Below are 16,107 nucleotides of genomic sequence, written 5' to 3'. Positions count from 1 at the left end.
GCACATATCAATATTTATTGAAGGGTTTCAGCCATCAATAGCTTGGCTTTAACACTTCGTTTGATTCGCCATACTTTATTTCGTAATAACAATCTATAAAATCCAAGTAAAAGATGCATTTTCCAAACACTTAACGCTTCGCTTATATTCACTCAAAAACTCATGTTCGAAAGATTTAAAAAAGTATGTCATAATCATATCCTCTTTAGCGGCTGAGTTTCTTAATATTTAAATCTCTTATAAATTTGCCAAATAAAATTCAACATGGGTAAACAATTATAACAAATAACGTATTTTATGTATTGCAACATATTTATAAAAAGATAAAGTCAATTGAATCAAATGAACATTTTCAATGTACTTTTTTTCTCGCGGAAAGTGGATATTTCATCTTACGCCAACAAGTGTGGGGTATGGTTGATTCTCTTCGTGACTGAAATCAACTTTTTTAAACACTTGGTGCATTTCAAATCTAGTCCATATAAACAGCCCCTTCAGATTCTTTGACGATTGCATTTCCATGGGAGATCACTGCGTATGATAAATATACAAGCGTTGTTTAGCCACACTGTGGTTTCAATTATGTCAGGGGCGTAGCTACCCCTCTATTCATGTGAATTCATAAATGTGCTGGGGGGTTCAGGAGCGTGCCCCCTCAGAAAATTTTGAAAACCATGGTGCAATCTAGTGCATTCTGGGCGTTCCGATGTGCATTATTTAGTACTGGAAAATAACCAGTTTTAGATTCATGTAGTCAAGTTCGCATACTGCAACTTTGGTTGATTTTTTTGTCAGAATCATGTGGATTCAGCCGCGTATTCACGTATAGGCGGCTACACGCCTGTATGATGTGCATATGAATATATAATTTTGTTTAAATGATGCATCCTTAATGTAACACCTCCTTGCTGCTACACCAATAGAAACTTCATGGGATGTTATTAGTAAAAGAACTAGCACTGACGTTCCCATTTTTGTCTGAGTCATTTAAATAATAGATAACAAATTACAAGATAAACAAATTTGTTTTGACTTCTTTAATGAATTATATAAAAACATTGTACAAAGATATCATGACACTTTTAAACAATAAGTATGGTTGTCAATTAAACAGTATGCTAGTTTTAAAGATTTAGGCAAACCATTGGAATTTTACAGCGGTCTTAAAAGGTGTATTTAAAGCTGCAATCTCACCGATTGATCGTTTTGACTACCGGTACTCTTTTATTGTTAGTCAATAAATGGAGTATTTTTGCAGAAATGTCTAGACCCAATTTTAAGTGATATAAGACTGCTGAAAAAAGATCAGATTGCAGTTCATCATATTTATGTTAAAAAAAATGATGTTTTATGACTAAAAGCATTACGAACAATGACTAAAAGCATTACGAACAATTTAATGTAAATGAACTTTTCGGCAGTTTTACCAAACATTTTTGATTGGTTCTATTGTGAATTATCTAATATCACTGAATTACAGGAATGATAACCAAATCAGCTGATTTTGAGACAATTTTGTGTCTAAACTGACAATCTGTAATATTGATATGACCATTTTCCAGTTTTGTTTATTTGTAAGTTGTGCCCTGAAGAATAAAGTATGACTGTATGAATCAAAAACAAGCAATAAAAACACTAAAAATATACCCCAATCCCTGTAATTTCTAATACAGTAGTAAAATCAAGCAATTAAACATTTAGAGCTGCACTCTCACAGATATACCGTTTCCACAACTTTTTTTGTATTCGAATGAGCAAGTTTTTGCGTAATTATCTGCAAACCAATGATAATAGATTGCTGACAAAAGATCAGATCGCAGATTTCATATTTCCGTTCGAAAATTAATGTTACTAACGGTTTAAGAAAAGTGCATAAAAAACATCAATGTTAGAAAAATCTGGGATTTAATTTTTCGCAAAAATTGGATGGTTCCAATCCAAGACATAAAATGAAAAAGGTTGTCAAAACATCCAAAGTGTGAGAGTGCAGCTTTAACGTTTGAAAGTAACTCTGTTTGCCTCGTGCCCCTAAACAGGGTTTAATTATATTATATGCCCAGTGGGCTTGTCCCTGTATATTTGATTGTATGATTGCAGTAATGGATACTGGTCTAATTATCTTCTGACAATTTTTCACCAATTTTAAAGAATGAGAAAACACATATTAAGCTCATGTAACGCTGTACAATTTAATCTTATTCATAAGGTTGAGAAAAATTCCCTAAAAATATTAATTGTGGAGACATATCTTATTTAAATACATACAGGAAATGGCGACATCATTTACCCTTTAGCATGAAAAAGGCAGTTTCCTGATATTTGAATAGCGTTTTTTTATTTAAGCATCTCAATTCATAGTATGTATCAAGTTTCAAAGGAAACCAAATCATTGTAACGATTGTTTTCAAAATAGATTCACACTCTTGACAAACTTCTTTTCCTAGTTTCAACTTTTGAGACTTTTTGATGAGCCTGCACCTTCCCCCTCTTATGCAGTGGCTTCAAGCAATAAAGCTACCAGCTCAAGTTGCACAGCTGGTGAACAAGACTGCTGATAGTCGGCAAACTGCACACTTGATGCCATGATAAATCATGTCCATCGACTTCCAGAATGAAGAAATGACAGCAGCACAGAATTGATTTCAATTGGACCTCTCTGTACTTTCATCACCTTGTTGTAGTCAAAGACTATGTCTTAGTGTGCAGTGCGGGATCTTGAGAAGCTTTCTGCTCGTCTGATGAAGTAAGTTTGGCAGAGTGTGACACTCCTATCTACTCATATGGCTAGAAACCTGTGATCTATGTCTTCTTGTGTGTGCCCAACCATCACCTGAAGAGAATTTAGAGGAAGTTAGTGCTTGATTACAAGTCAATGTGACAAAACAAGGTCTTTCATTTATGCCACCAAGAACTAGTATTCCAAGTTTCATAACTCGTATGTTAACTCAAAGCAATTGAGCAGAAACTGTTTGGTAATTAATTTTAAGTCACTGCTTCCGCTTATACTGCAAGTAATATTGAACGTGAACCGACTGACCCAAATGCAATTCTAAATAATTTTTATGTGCAGAAACTTTAATCCTATTGACACAAAAGTAATCCAATTGTATGTCTTCACAAAACATTCTACAACAATATTTGTCAATTTAACTCAAAGATTGATTATTGTTTTTTAGTCAGACAAACACAGAGGTGGCCCTATATCGCTCACTTGATTTGAGAAAGGATTCTAACTTAGTTATTGTTTGGACACTTACTGAACACTTTTGGTCTGACTTTATAATGCGCTGGTGAAAATATTAAAAGTCCCTTTATAATGGGCTTACAAAAACATGAAAAAAATGTATTTGTTTAAAAATTACAAAGGGCCATAACTCTTACAATATTTAAGTTTGTATTGAGCAGAATAAAAGGCTTTGCCTAAAATACAACCTTAAAACTATATTTACAAGTAAAACAAAAAAATCTACGAATATGTTTTTAGTATCTGGTTTTTGAGAGTGAATGATCAGAAGAAAACATCACACATTCACAATCATATTAAATAATAATTTAGTTTTTTAAAAATTATATTATATTTCAAAAACACTGCAAAAGACAAGACACTTACGTTTCAATTTCTTGATTTAATACAGTGATGATTATCAATTCTTATGAAGGGAGATGGGTCTTACACTCTAACCAGTGCAACTTGCATGTTCTTAGTTGCTCAGTTATTACCTTTCTTAAAATTCTCCTCTTGATCTGAGCCACGCCAAAATGATGGGAGATGCTTTTGTTTTTCCATCAGAATGTATAGCACCTCTGTGTTTCTGTTTGTCTCCTGAAATAGTAAAAGTTTATTAATAATAATAACAATAATAATAAACAGTGACTTTTATTGTAATAATCAGTGACTTTTATTGAAATTATTTTCACCGATTGTGCCTTGCACATTGGGGAACAAAGTTGACTTCTGAGGAGATTTTTCCATATAGACATATAGCAAAAAATAGCTCCGCACCCTGGAGCAATGTTTTTTATGAATCAATATCCAGTGAAGAAAATTCATACAGGGTATTGAAACATATTTTGCTTCAAATGAAGACTTTTAACAAAGATAACTTAACTAGCTCTTCATCATATTAAATATAAATTAACACAGTCTATGCCGCACACGGAGCCCCGCATTTGATCTTTTACCAAAGTTTGATTGAGAGTTTAGTTTCACATCGACAAGTCTTTAAAGGTCTATTAAAGCTTCACTCTCACAGATTGAACATTTTGAAAAAGGTTATATTTTTTATCTTGGAATGAACCAATGTATGCGAAAATGATGACAAAAAAATGTCTTTGAATTCCCGTCAAACATGTCTGAACCAAATTCAAACTATGGATAATCACTGTCATTCACGATGAAATTCAGCACTTCTTGCCCAGTATATATACCCTTACTTTAAGCAGAAGGCAAATTAAAACAAACACATTTGTCTGAATTTAATCAAACTTTAAATGGTAGCAGGATTGTCATTTGTTCACGTAATTTTCTAGAATCAGGAAGTGGGGAACATTATAAAGCCATTTAACGATACAAACAAGACGATTTTCTATTGAATGTACAATAATAGTACTGGGGTAATATGCAAATAGTTATTATCTCAAGAAAAGGACATCAAGACCAGTTCATTTACCAGTAGCATCTGACAGTCAATAATGGTTCTGAGTTTAAAGAGCATAATTTCCATTTTATTGTTAGTTTAATCATTATATATTTAACACCAGTTGTGAAGAAGGAGTTATCATTATATAAGATTATATTATCTGGCAGTGGTTGAAAATGTAAAGTGAGACCAGTTTTTACCTGTTATTGAACAAACTGTTATGTTGGCAGGACTGTCCTCCTCAGCAATGCAAGAACAGCAATGACTGGCTGGCACTCTGTAAAATGGCGATTAAAACATTTTGTCCAATTAAAACTGTTCCTTTCTAAACAATCCATCAGCAATATATATAAATGAGCTGCCCCATGTGGAAATGTATCTTGGGAAGTTTCCATTCCATGTAATGATGTCATAAAGATGAGCAGAAGACATTACTTACTATGCAGTAAAAGTTCTTACTTTAACAGTAAAGATATCTTTTTTTGAGAAAATTTATCAAAGTGAGCTCTTTTATGTCATGTTTCTAAGTCTTGTACACATCTATGTTACATATATAAATAATAAACAGGAATAAAATGAGGAGTTGTGTACACACTTATTCCTCCTTATGTAAGTTGTGTAACTCAAATAAAACAATCCATAATTCTAGTTAATCTCTAGAATTCCCTTACTTTTCTCGCTGTACAAAATGAATGAGGAGTTGCAAACAAGCAGGGCCATAAAACTTTTGCTATTTAAACTGTACTGCAACAGCAATTTAAAGACAGTGATACTCATTGATGGAATAGGCACTTAGACAGCTACATTTTCTGAGAAATGGAGATCAGACTAAATTCTCCAGAGATAATTTATAGATTTATTTGAAATAAAGAACATGTTACAGTGTTTGTGTTAAACTTGTTACTTATCCCTGATTTAACAAAAATCATTACCTTCAAAATGGTGATAAAATAAAAACAAATATACCTTATTAAACACTGTTTACTATCACATCTGTACCCCCCACCCCTTCTTACATACTTAAGCGGCTGTTACCAAAGTAAAGAATGAAAGGTCCACAAGGCCAATTATAAACCATGAACCATGAGAATCCTGTTTACTAATTTGATTTTAAATCACCCAAAAGGCTTTCTACACATAATGGTTCCTTAATTTAAATCTAGTCTCCAAAGGTGTCACAGTTGTGATTTCATTAAAAGACTTGAGATACATTATTTAAAAAAATGACGACAGGAAAGCTTAAACGCAGAAGTCTGGCCGGGTATATGAGCCTGGAAATAAATACGCAAAAGCTCACCATGCTGCTAAGGAGTCTTATATAATTCCCGGCCCCAGTTCAGCTGGAGATGTTGATTCCACACGGCTGGAAAACCGGCCCGGTGCACCCAAGCTTCACCATCAGCAGTATCTGCAAGAGGAGGGTGTAAATCTGGGAAAACGCATTCATAATCAATTTGCAAAAGTTCATATCCGTCATAAGTAGTGAACATGTATGTGGCTTATAGTACATCTGAAATTAAGTTTAATGAAGGAGACAAAGTTCAGTTTGGGATCTAAACCTGGATTTTGATGCTGAAATTGTAAGGGCCGAATTCAGAACATCCACTCTCACTCACACTCCAACCACATTCCCGTAAGGGACACTCAAATGATCACTTGAGTGGAATATGGGGAGTGACACTCAAGTGATCTGTTCGTATTCACACGCCTCCCTAACACTCCACTTCATCAAGCGAGCAATACAGTATATAATTATACACGTATGTTAACATGATCATATCGGATTATCTGTTTGACTATGGTGATGTTTACATTATACATTGTAAACATATGTTTATTTGAGATTTGAGTACCTTATTGTTAGTTATGGCAACAAACAAATGATAATAAGTGTTATTCTGAAACTGAAATTTACATTTTAAAACAATTTGTTAATAAAAATAAACTTTGTTGTAAATAACTGTTGCAAAATACGTTTAAATGCATGTTTTTTGTTGTCGTTGTTGTTGCTGTTTTAAATATATAGCCGTTTTCCATTGTATCACGTAATTTAAATATGTATTCATATATAATCTTGCTTATGTATTCTACATAAAGCGGTCTTGGGCGTTTGAAAATAATATATGGAAGTTGAAAAAATAGCAGATGGATAGAATTAGCGAATGAATCTACTTCTTGTGGGGAAATAACACCTCGGAGTGAAAACAACTCAAGAAATGTAGGGGAAAATGGATGAAGATGACGATAATAATAATAATAATAATAATAATAATAATAATAATGATGATGTTGATGATGATTTGGTGGTGTTGGTGTTGGTGGTGCTGCTGCTGGTGCTGCTGCTGATGATGATGATGAAAATGATAATAATAATAATAATAATAATAGTAATAATAATCCAGCTGAATGTAGGCTGGAAAATACATATCAATTCCCTTACCACGCTATAAAATGGCCTAGCGGCGTCAAGTTAGCGGCCTGGCGGCCTAGCCGACTCATGTGACTAGCGGCCTAAAATTGTTTCCTATTCCAAAGCATTTTATATGCGTTCTTTTCTAAAACAATGATAAATTAAATGTCCTTTTCATAAATTAACATCCTTTAGCGAATATCAGCATTACCACCTTTTCATGGGCTGCTGGATTGAGTTTTGGGGATTTTTAGGCCGCTAGGCCACCAGGCCGCCAAGTTCACGCCGCAAGACCGCTCAAGCGTGATGTATTTTGCATAGGAAAACAATTATTTTAGCATTGTTTTAGAAGAAAACTCATATAAAAATGCTCTGAAGTAGAAAACAATTTAAGCCCGCTAATGTACAACTAAAAACATTGATTTATCTTATTTTCCATTTAAACCATTGAACCTTGAAATAGATAACAAATTTAGGCCGCTAGTCCGCCATACTCACGCCGCTAGGCCGCTAACTTCATGCCGCTAGGATGCTAACTTCACGTACCTTTAGCTGCCTGTCTTTGCAGCCATTGATGAATTGCAAACATCAACATTGCTGGGGGTTCAAGATCATTGCTAAACAAAACAAATATATGATAGGCGCATCCTTTTGAATTTGTTTTGTTTATAGATGGCCACGTTATTGAATGAACATGTACTTCAGTGGATTATCCCGGTCTCTTAAATATTGTCTGGGAAGGAGCATGTCCCTTATTTGTTCCAAATATTTGATATATTTCATCTTTTCTACTTGCCATGTACTTTTTTCACATACACTCATTCAATTCCTATTCACAACCAATCCTCGAGGGCGGTTCAAGTGGCCTAGCCGAGCACTCACAAATGTCCCACTCACGCAAAACACTTGAGTCTCACTCACACCTGTGAATACGGATATACCTTTCACTCGAAAATATCTCGACCGTAATGTGATTACAGAGGATTAACTCATTGAGTGTGAGTGAGAGTGATTGTTCTGAATTCGGCCCTATGTTTTGTTCAAATAAAGTATAAACTTACATTGAGTACAGAGATATCTTGAAGTCCAGATTTATCGCTTACCTGAAGTTCGTAGGGCTACAATTGAGAGCTTTTCTGTATTTTGCAGGAACTGTCCCAATGAGCCTATTGTCTGTTAGGGGAATGGTGGCTTAGGTGATTGGTGGTACCACTCTGCATTTCTTATCCACACAAAACACAGTGTATCTGAAAATGACAGAGAATGGCCATGCACTTATGAAAGCTATGCTAGAAATACGCCGTTATGAGTGTATCAGATGACATTTCCACACAGAAATTGTGAGGCCTCCAATACAGCAGTACTGACATCAATGACGAAAACATATATATCTGTCATGGAGCTATGATGGTTCTGTGGCGTCAAAACCACTGCAACTGGGCAATTCACTAGAAACATCTTTTCAGAAAAAAGAAACAACCAATACTGGGTAGCCTTTGTCGCCCAGTGAACACCCAGAGCATCTAGTTACTTTGAGCATCTATTTACTTAGAAGTAGCCACATTAAGATCTCAAATTAACAAAAAAGTGTATCCGTTAGCTTTCAAATACTGAACGAAGTGCAACTTTAAGGGGGGCTGCGAGCAAATATTGTCAAGGGCAGAAATCTCGCAGAAGTTTGAAAAAGATTATGCAAAGCTCTAGCTTGATGATTTTGGCCCAATTTCAAATTGTTACTCAGTAACACGGCGGTGTAAATTTAATCTAACATCAATATAGTTACACAGGAAAATAAGAAATAGCTTTAAACTCTCTAACATTCATGGCAGAGTGTCTGATGACGGTCCAGTATGCCAAAAGGACGGAGAATATGTGAAGCATGCACATACACACCTTTACAGCCCAACATTTGGTTATGGTTTCACAGTTATTCATTTACACAAACTCACAATCAATCAATCAATCAATCAATGCACACCCACCTGGAAAGGTACGACATCCTTTGGAAGAGATGAATCTTGCAGTCTGGTAGACGGTTGCTGACTTAACTTTATTGTCCCAAGCAGCAACTGCAATTAGATAAACATGTTGATGTTCGCACTTAAACAAAGCTTAGTATTGAGTAAAATTAAACATGCAGCCTGTTGGCTGGGGTAACATATCTAAATCCCCAAATGGATGATCTGATCCCAGCCAACAGATCAGCGAAACACGAATTGTATTGCGTGTCCATGGGGGGGGCCCAAGGATATCCTGATGCAACTTACCATAGCCGCCTTGCGTTTTTGTTCACAAAGCCGGCACACACAGTTCATTCTCAGTTTGCATGTTGTGTACTGAAAAGTTCCAGCTTTCCATGACACTCACAATAAACCTATCCAAGAATTAAAACAAATTAACAAAAACTACCAGGTAATTATGGAAATATAAATGTCATTTTTAACTTGATTGATAAATACAACTTATATTGCAGTCAAACTGGATAAAATATCAGAAAAATGTGTCCTGTTCCAAAAAGTGTGTTTTGAAGTTGCAGACAATAGTCCAAAGACCAAGAATTTAAGTGTTTAGACAGGGGCAGGCAAATCTTTAAAAAAAATGTCAAAATTTTAAAATTTAAATAAAACTAAAATTGTACAAACCCTATATAAATCATGTGTACACTTGAAAATACATACAAGGATCCAATGTACACATAATCAAACGCTACCTGAGAGAATAATTTTTTTCAAGAACTACTTGAAGGGGTACTGTGATCCGCAAGCATTATTTTCGTTGTGGGCGGACACCTTTAAACCTCTTTCCCGCACATTAATTAAACACATCTTATGTTTTGTCAGTGCCGGTTTTGATGACCAGTATAAATCTAAAAGCAGTTTTTCTGCCAATATTTACCCAAAAGATTTGGATGAATGCTTAACAAGAAAGTGCAGTGTACACAATCAAATAAAGTACTTAGTGTTCCAGAAATAATGAGCAATCTGAAATCTGACCCCTTACATTCCTTAAATATTCACAAAGAGTTAAGTTCAAATTTAAGCAACAAAAATCACATTCAAGCAGAATAATTTCAAGCAAAAATGAGCATGAAAATAAAACCAACTGAATTGTATTTTCAAATGTTCCATCCGTGTTTGTTTGTTATCTTTTTATGATTCAAATGGTAAAAAATGGTGCAAATGTGAGAAGCTCTGAAGAAAAAAACTGATATTTTAATAGAAATAGTGATGAAATCACTGACATTATGTTTACTTAGCATCTAAAGCAACAGACCAACCAGACCTACCAGCATGCTAATCTATATTTAACTGCTAAATTTTAAAAACCCTAAACATACAGATAAGATCTGTGGCGCAGTTGTTTACATTGTGTGATTAAAATGCATATATTTTTGTTGGTGATTAGTTTAAATCCAAGATTTGTTTTTAGAAGATCAGCAATAATGTTTTTTCTTTGTCTCAATGAAAAATGTAATGTTCAAGTTCATAAGCGCTGTTTTATCTGAGAATTTCCCTTAGTGTGAACCGCTTACTGTGTCCAAGTTATCCAAGGCCTAAAAAAAAAAAATTGTTTGGTTAGGGTAACATCATTCTCAAAAATAGGTAGGGTAGGTAGGCTTTTTTTATTTTTTTTATTTTTTTTTTTTTTTATTAGGCTTTATATAAGAATGTCATTTTCATCATTGGAGAATGGTGTTAAAGTTATCTTCTATATAAGCAATTTATTTATTTAAACTACATATTGAAAAGCAAAAAAAAAAATAAAAAAATATTATTTTTTTTTTTAGTTTTTCATATTTTTTTTCAAACTGACTATATAAACAGTAGGGTCGGCGCCTATTCCGTAGGTAGGGTCGGGTAACCCGAACCAAATGTATTTTTTTTAGGCCCAAGCTGGATCTAAGACATTACTACAATATGGGCAATTTGCTCTGCCATTTTTATAGATAATTGTGTATTCCAAAGGTATTCTTTTGGTACATTGAACTCACAACAATATTTGAACTCCTGACGTCCAGCACCGCTGTCAGATTATCTAATCCAACCACTATGCCATTGCATGCTCTTTACTGAACGAAAGATAAATGAATACTCACAATTTTGAACAGTATTTTTTGGTCACAGATAGCAACCTTTTAACCCCACTTTAACCTGTCTTCCCTATTTGGCAAACAGAAATTTTTTAGAAAATTTGTTATCTGATGATCTTGTAAATTTTGTGTGGATAGACTAAATACTGTTCGAATTTAGCAAATCAAAACTAACATTTTGGCTTTATTCAGTGTAGACCCTAAAATATCAATTTTGATATATAAGTATGTAGGTTTGTTCAAAAGCTCAGTACAGTTTACTTTACTTGTTAAGTTATCCAATTTCTGTAAATAAATGTTACTAAACTTGACTATAAAATACTGTAGGGGGGCGTGTCGTAAAGTTAAGAAAAAATCCAAATAATGCAACAGTCAATTGCAGCATGGGCCCCCAAGGTCCTGCTAATAGCGGGGACTTTGACTTTCGGTCCAGCCAATCCCAGGTAAAATTCCCGCTCTGCACAGACAAACAGCTGGTAAAAGCCCTGTCAATTGAATTATGGTCATTTGGTAACCGCTCATTGTTGGTCATTTCGTAACCATTGTGTTAGTCAATTCGTAACCGTTAAGAAATCGAATGGTCACATCTTAACCGTTGACTCCTATAATTATGAGGAATTAATTTAATACCATTTGAATTTACAAAAAAAGTTTACTGTAAGTATAAAACATAAAAATAACAACATAAAAAAAGTTAAATCTAGTAGTTGTATTCCTTCTTTATTCCTAACAGTGTAGTGCGATTTGCCAATAAACTCTGAAACTATGACAAATAGAAACATTCACACTAGCTATTTTTTTATGTTGCGAAAGAAATATAGATGTTCTACCATTGAGAGGAATTGTGACCTTAAGCCAATATTTTTTAAATATATAGACCATATAACTTTAGAATTTCATTTTTTTTAAATTGCATAGAAGTATTGTAAAATGTAGTGAGTTTGCCGAATGAGAGTATGCGCTTTTTATATGCTTATTGTATTAAAAATGTGCCCATATGTTTAATTTTGTATCTTGTTATTGGAAATTAATACATTGGAAACTCACTAAACCGGACAAGGTCCGGACTGGGCAAAATTTCCGGTTTAGTGAGGATTCCGGTTTAGTGGGGATTCGATGTACGGAGTAAGTTTACTCAATATATTAACTGAGTTAACCTTTAAAGGCTTTTGTCCTCTAGGGACAGTTCAATTCTCAGATGTTTAGACGGAGGTTGAGACATGATTAAAGCACTTGCAAAAGTGATAAGCATAATTAAACATTTCTGCGTTTTTATAACCATCTTTTTTCCAAGTCTTGAAATAAAACAACTCTCGTAATTTAATGCTTGTTAAGTATGTTTGATAGTTTAATTAAAGCACCGCTCTAATTTGATTCAATCATAGAAGTCTTTAGATAAAACAACCCTTCAAAATGATCACTAAAAAACCGTTTCTAGTTCTTTATTTTCTGCAACAAACAAATAAATGTTTTAATCAATTTTCTTTTCACAAGTTTGATTATCGTTTGATTATCGCGTGACAGTCAATCCACAGCGCAATCATCATTATCGATTATCATGTTAACATAACATCACAGGTGTAATATTTAAAGACGTACCGGCTGTCAAAACAAAGTGACACGTGATTCGCGAATTCCTAATACACAGAATTATTTTGACATGTTTGAACAAAACGTCCGGTTTTGTAAGGTAAAATTACGTTGACAACTAACAAATTTTCTCGATTTTTTGTCCGGTATCCGGAATTCCGGGGTTCCGGTTTTGTAGGGATTTTTTTACATTGAAAATAGAAGGGGGAAACCGGGACTCCGGTTTTGTGGAGATCCGGTTTAGTGAGTTTCCACTGTACCATAACTAATAATTTTAGGCTGTTTTTTGTCGGTTTCGGATATAAAGTATGCAGAATATGGATCAATTGAGAAAAGAACAGAACAAAATTTTGTTCGTTTTAAACAATTCAAACAAATATAGTCAATGAAATAGGTCAAGAATGATCATTTATGTAAACGTAATTTTACTCAAAAATACATCGCGATCAGTCTTAAATTATTGTTTATAAGTAAGCAAAATGTAAGAAAATAATTAACATATTTTGGTAGTATAACAAATCATTTCTAATTTAGCATGATATATATATATCTAACAACTATTGAGTAACATAAATTATTGGCTTGTTACTAGTGAGAATTTGAGTAATGTCTTCCAATTGGTGTCTTGGTTGCTGTGCCATATACATCCAGGTTGAACAATACACTTAACGAGGTGCTAAGTGTACTATTTATCACCTTGTTAAATGGTGGTTACCATATGAGCAATTGATTTCTTGACGATTACGAATTGACTAACAAAATGGTTACGAAATAACCAAGATTCAGCAGTTACGAAATGGTAAGGTTACGAAATGACCAGATCCCCGTCAAATGCCCCTGGGGACATCCTAGGTTAGGCCCATTCCCTGTTTTCAGCGCAAAAACAATAACACCGCATTCACTCAGCACTGCCGGTCCACCTGGAACGTAAAAACATGGCCCATTTCCCCTGCTATCCCTGGTATAAACAAGACCTGCCTGGGGGCCATGGTTACAATTGACTGGTGCATAACTTAGGCAGAATAAGGGAAATATTTTATTGTTGCATTTATTATCAAATATGAGAATTTAAGACACATGCAAAAAGCCACAATACGAATTGGTGATAGTGTTCGTTCTGTTCTGCTATAATAGGTAATAGTATTCAAAGGTGATGAGAATGACTAATGACATGACATTGACAAACAAAATGTAAGGCATTTGTATCATTTCGTCTTTTATTTATTAAAATGTGAGATGTTAAGGGAGCAAATCCCTTTTTAGATTGGAACATACCAAATAATAATAAGCGACGATGTAGTGGTAAACCAAGTTTGCTAGAAATCTATCGAGTTTCTCCAAAATACAAGCAAAAATTACACCGGATGTTGATACTAGTGATTTAGTTTCGGATGAACAAAATCCGGATAAATCATTTGCTTTTCATCCAAAGGGTAGACGATTTATACTACTGTACAAAAGTCATAAAAATAAACGAAAAAAACGTTGAATATGTATTTTAAACACTTACCAAGTTACCATTCTCTTTCCGTAAGAGATGAACGCCATACTGCATAATTGCACGGAGATGGTACCACGGAGATACCCGGAAAATTTCCGTTATATTCCGGAAAGTTAAATTTCTGTATACTTGAAAATTTGGATGCTGGTGGTACACGAAATATCGAATTTCCTTATTTCTGTTTTTTATGGAATGAAACTTCGGGATAATATACAATAGGCTTTAAATAAAGTAAAACAAATAAAAAATGCTTAGTATATAGCTATTTTTGACCAAAATTATGATTTTTACCCTGGTCGCCTTAATAGCTATTTTTATGGATACACAAATATACACACACAAAAGTTTAAGAATATTTTTTTTAATATTAAAAGATAATAAGATTTAAAACAATGAAATGATCTCGTAAATAAACATTCAAGCTTATCAACTTACTGTCAATAGCCATTTTTATTGACATTTGATACAACAAATCTGGACTGAAAATATTAAGGAGACCAATTTTTGTCGCCTTAATCCAGCGGTCCCCATAATGCCTAGATTAATATATATATGGTCACCTTAATATCTGTAGTAGATATATATATATATATATATATGACCTCTAGAGTGCTAACAGGCTTTTCCTATGATTTTACCTAATGACCTAGTTTAAGACCGTACATGTCTCAGATTTAAACTTGACTTAAAGATTATTAATAAATACATTCTGACCTGTCGTCAAAATTGCAGTCCAGCGTCGTATCCACTGAGCTACAACAGCTTATTCTAATCTGGTGACATAATTAAGATACACACCTAACTTGGTAATATCATGTGATGACATTGACTAGCTAATCACCAAATAAATAACAGGTTTATGACAGTTTTCGAAATTTTTCTTTTTTTCTTGCAAATTGATCATCTGGTGAACAGTCATTTAAAAAAAAAGAACACATGCATTTTCGCCAACATTGACTCATTCCAAGTAAAAAAGTTCACACTCTTTTCTTGAAGCAATGCTACATGCTCCTCAGAACTATTTAAAAAACAACTATTGACATTATTTGAACCACTAAGTGCAAATCCATGATAAACAATAATTATCACAATTATCAGTATCACAATTATCAAACAATCTAAGCAAATATATTAAAACTGCACTTTCATAAACAATTTACTTTTTCCTTTTAGCTCGACTATTCAAAGCATAAGGAGAGCTATCCTAGTCACCCGAGCGTCAGCGTCTGCATCGGCGTAACCACTTATGTTTAAGTTTTTGTAAGAATGTTCCTACCACCTCAAAAGTCCATTGACATATTGAATTGAAAATTTGCACACTTGTTCACCATCATGCCCCCAACCTGTACACAGGAGGAGGTAACTCTATCAAGCATTTTGACAAAATTATGCCCCCTTTCTACTTAAAATTTATGTTAAAGTTTGGGTACGACCTCAAATATTTTCAAAGTCCATTGACATCTGGCTTTGAAACTTTGCACACTTGTTCACCATTATGCCCACAACCTTTACACAGGAGGAGGTAAATCTTTCAAACATTTTGACAAAATTATGCTCCTTTATCTACTTTGAATTTACATTTAAGTTTGTGTACCATGTCAAATATTTTCAAAGTCCATTGATATCTGGCTTTGAAACTTTGCACACTTGTTCACCATTATGCCCCAAACCTGTACACAGGAGGAGGAAACTGTATCAAGCAATTTGACAGAATTATACCCCTTTTTCAACTTAGAATTTACGTTAAAGTTTGCATACCGCCTCAAATATTTTCAAAGTCCATTGATATCTGGCTTTGAAACTTTGCACGCTTGTTCACCATCATGCCCAAACCTGTACACAGAAGGAGGAAACTGTATCAAGCAGTTCGACCTAA

General features: G+C 34.1%; 1 long non-coding RNA gene across 3 annotated transcripts; it reads right to left on the bottom strand.

Annotated features, from left to right (window-relative positions):
• Positions 1–974: 974 nt before the first annotated feature.
• LOC128211109 (uncharacterized) lies at positions 975–14,318 on the bottom strand. Of its 3 annotated transcripts, XR_008257213.1 has the most exons (7): positions 14,241–14,318; positions 9,033–9,119; positions 8,154–8,297; positions 5,938–6,048; positions 4,841–4,917; positions 3,721–3,823; positions 975–2,830 (listed from the first exon to the last, which is right to left on the bottom strand). It is a non-coding gene; the product is annotated as an uncharacterized LOC128211109 (long non-coding RNA). The 3 variants fall into 3 exon arrangements; XR_008257212.1 differs by lacking the exon at positions 975–2,830 and having other exon boundaries at positions 3,606–3,823; XR_008257214.1 differs by lacking the exons at positions 975–2,830; positions 14,241–14,318 and adding an exon at positions 14,006–14,194 and having other exon boundaries at positions 3,606–3,823.
• Positions 14,319–16,107: the final 1,789 nt, after the last annotated feature.

The sequence above is a fragment of the Mya arenaria genome, chromosome 12 (genome assembly GCF_026914265.1).
Source record: "Mya arenaria isolate MELC-2E11 chromosome 12, ASM2691426v1".
NCBI classification, from domain to species: domain Eukaryota; kingdom Metazoa; phylum Mollusca; class Bivalvia; order Myida; family Myidae; genus Mya; species Mya arenaria.
The sequence above is the reverse complement of the archived record's forward strand: the minus strand, read 5'-3'. Positions and strand labels throughout refer to the sequence as shown.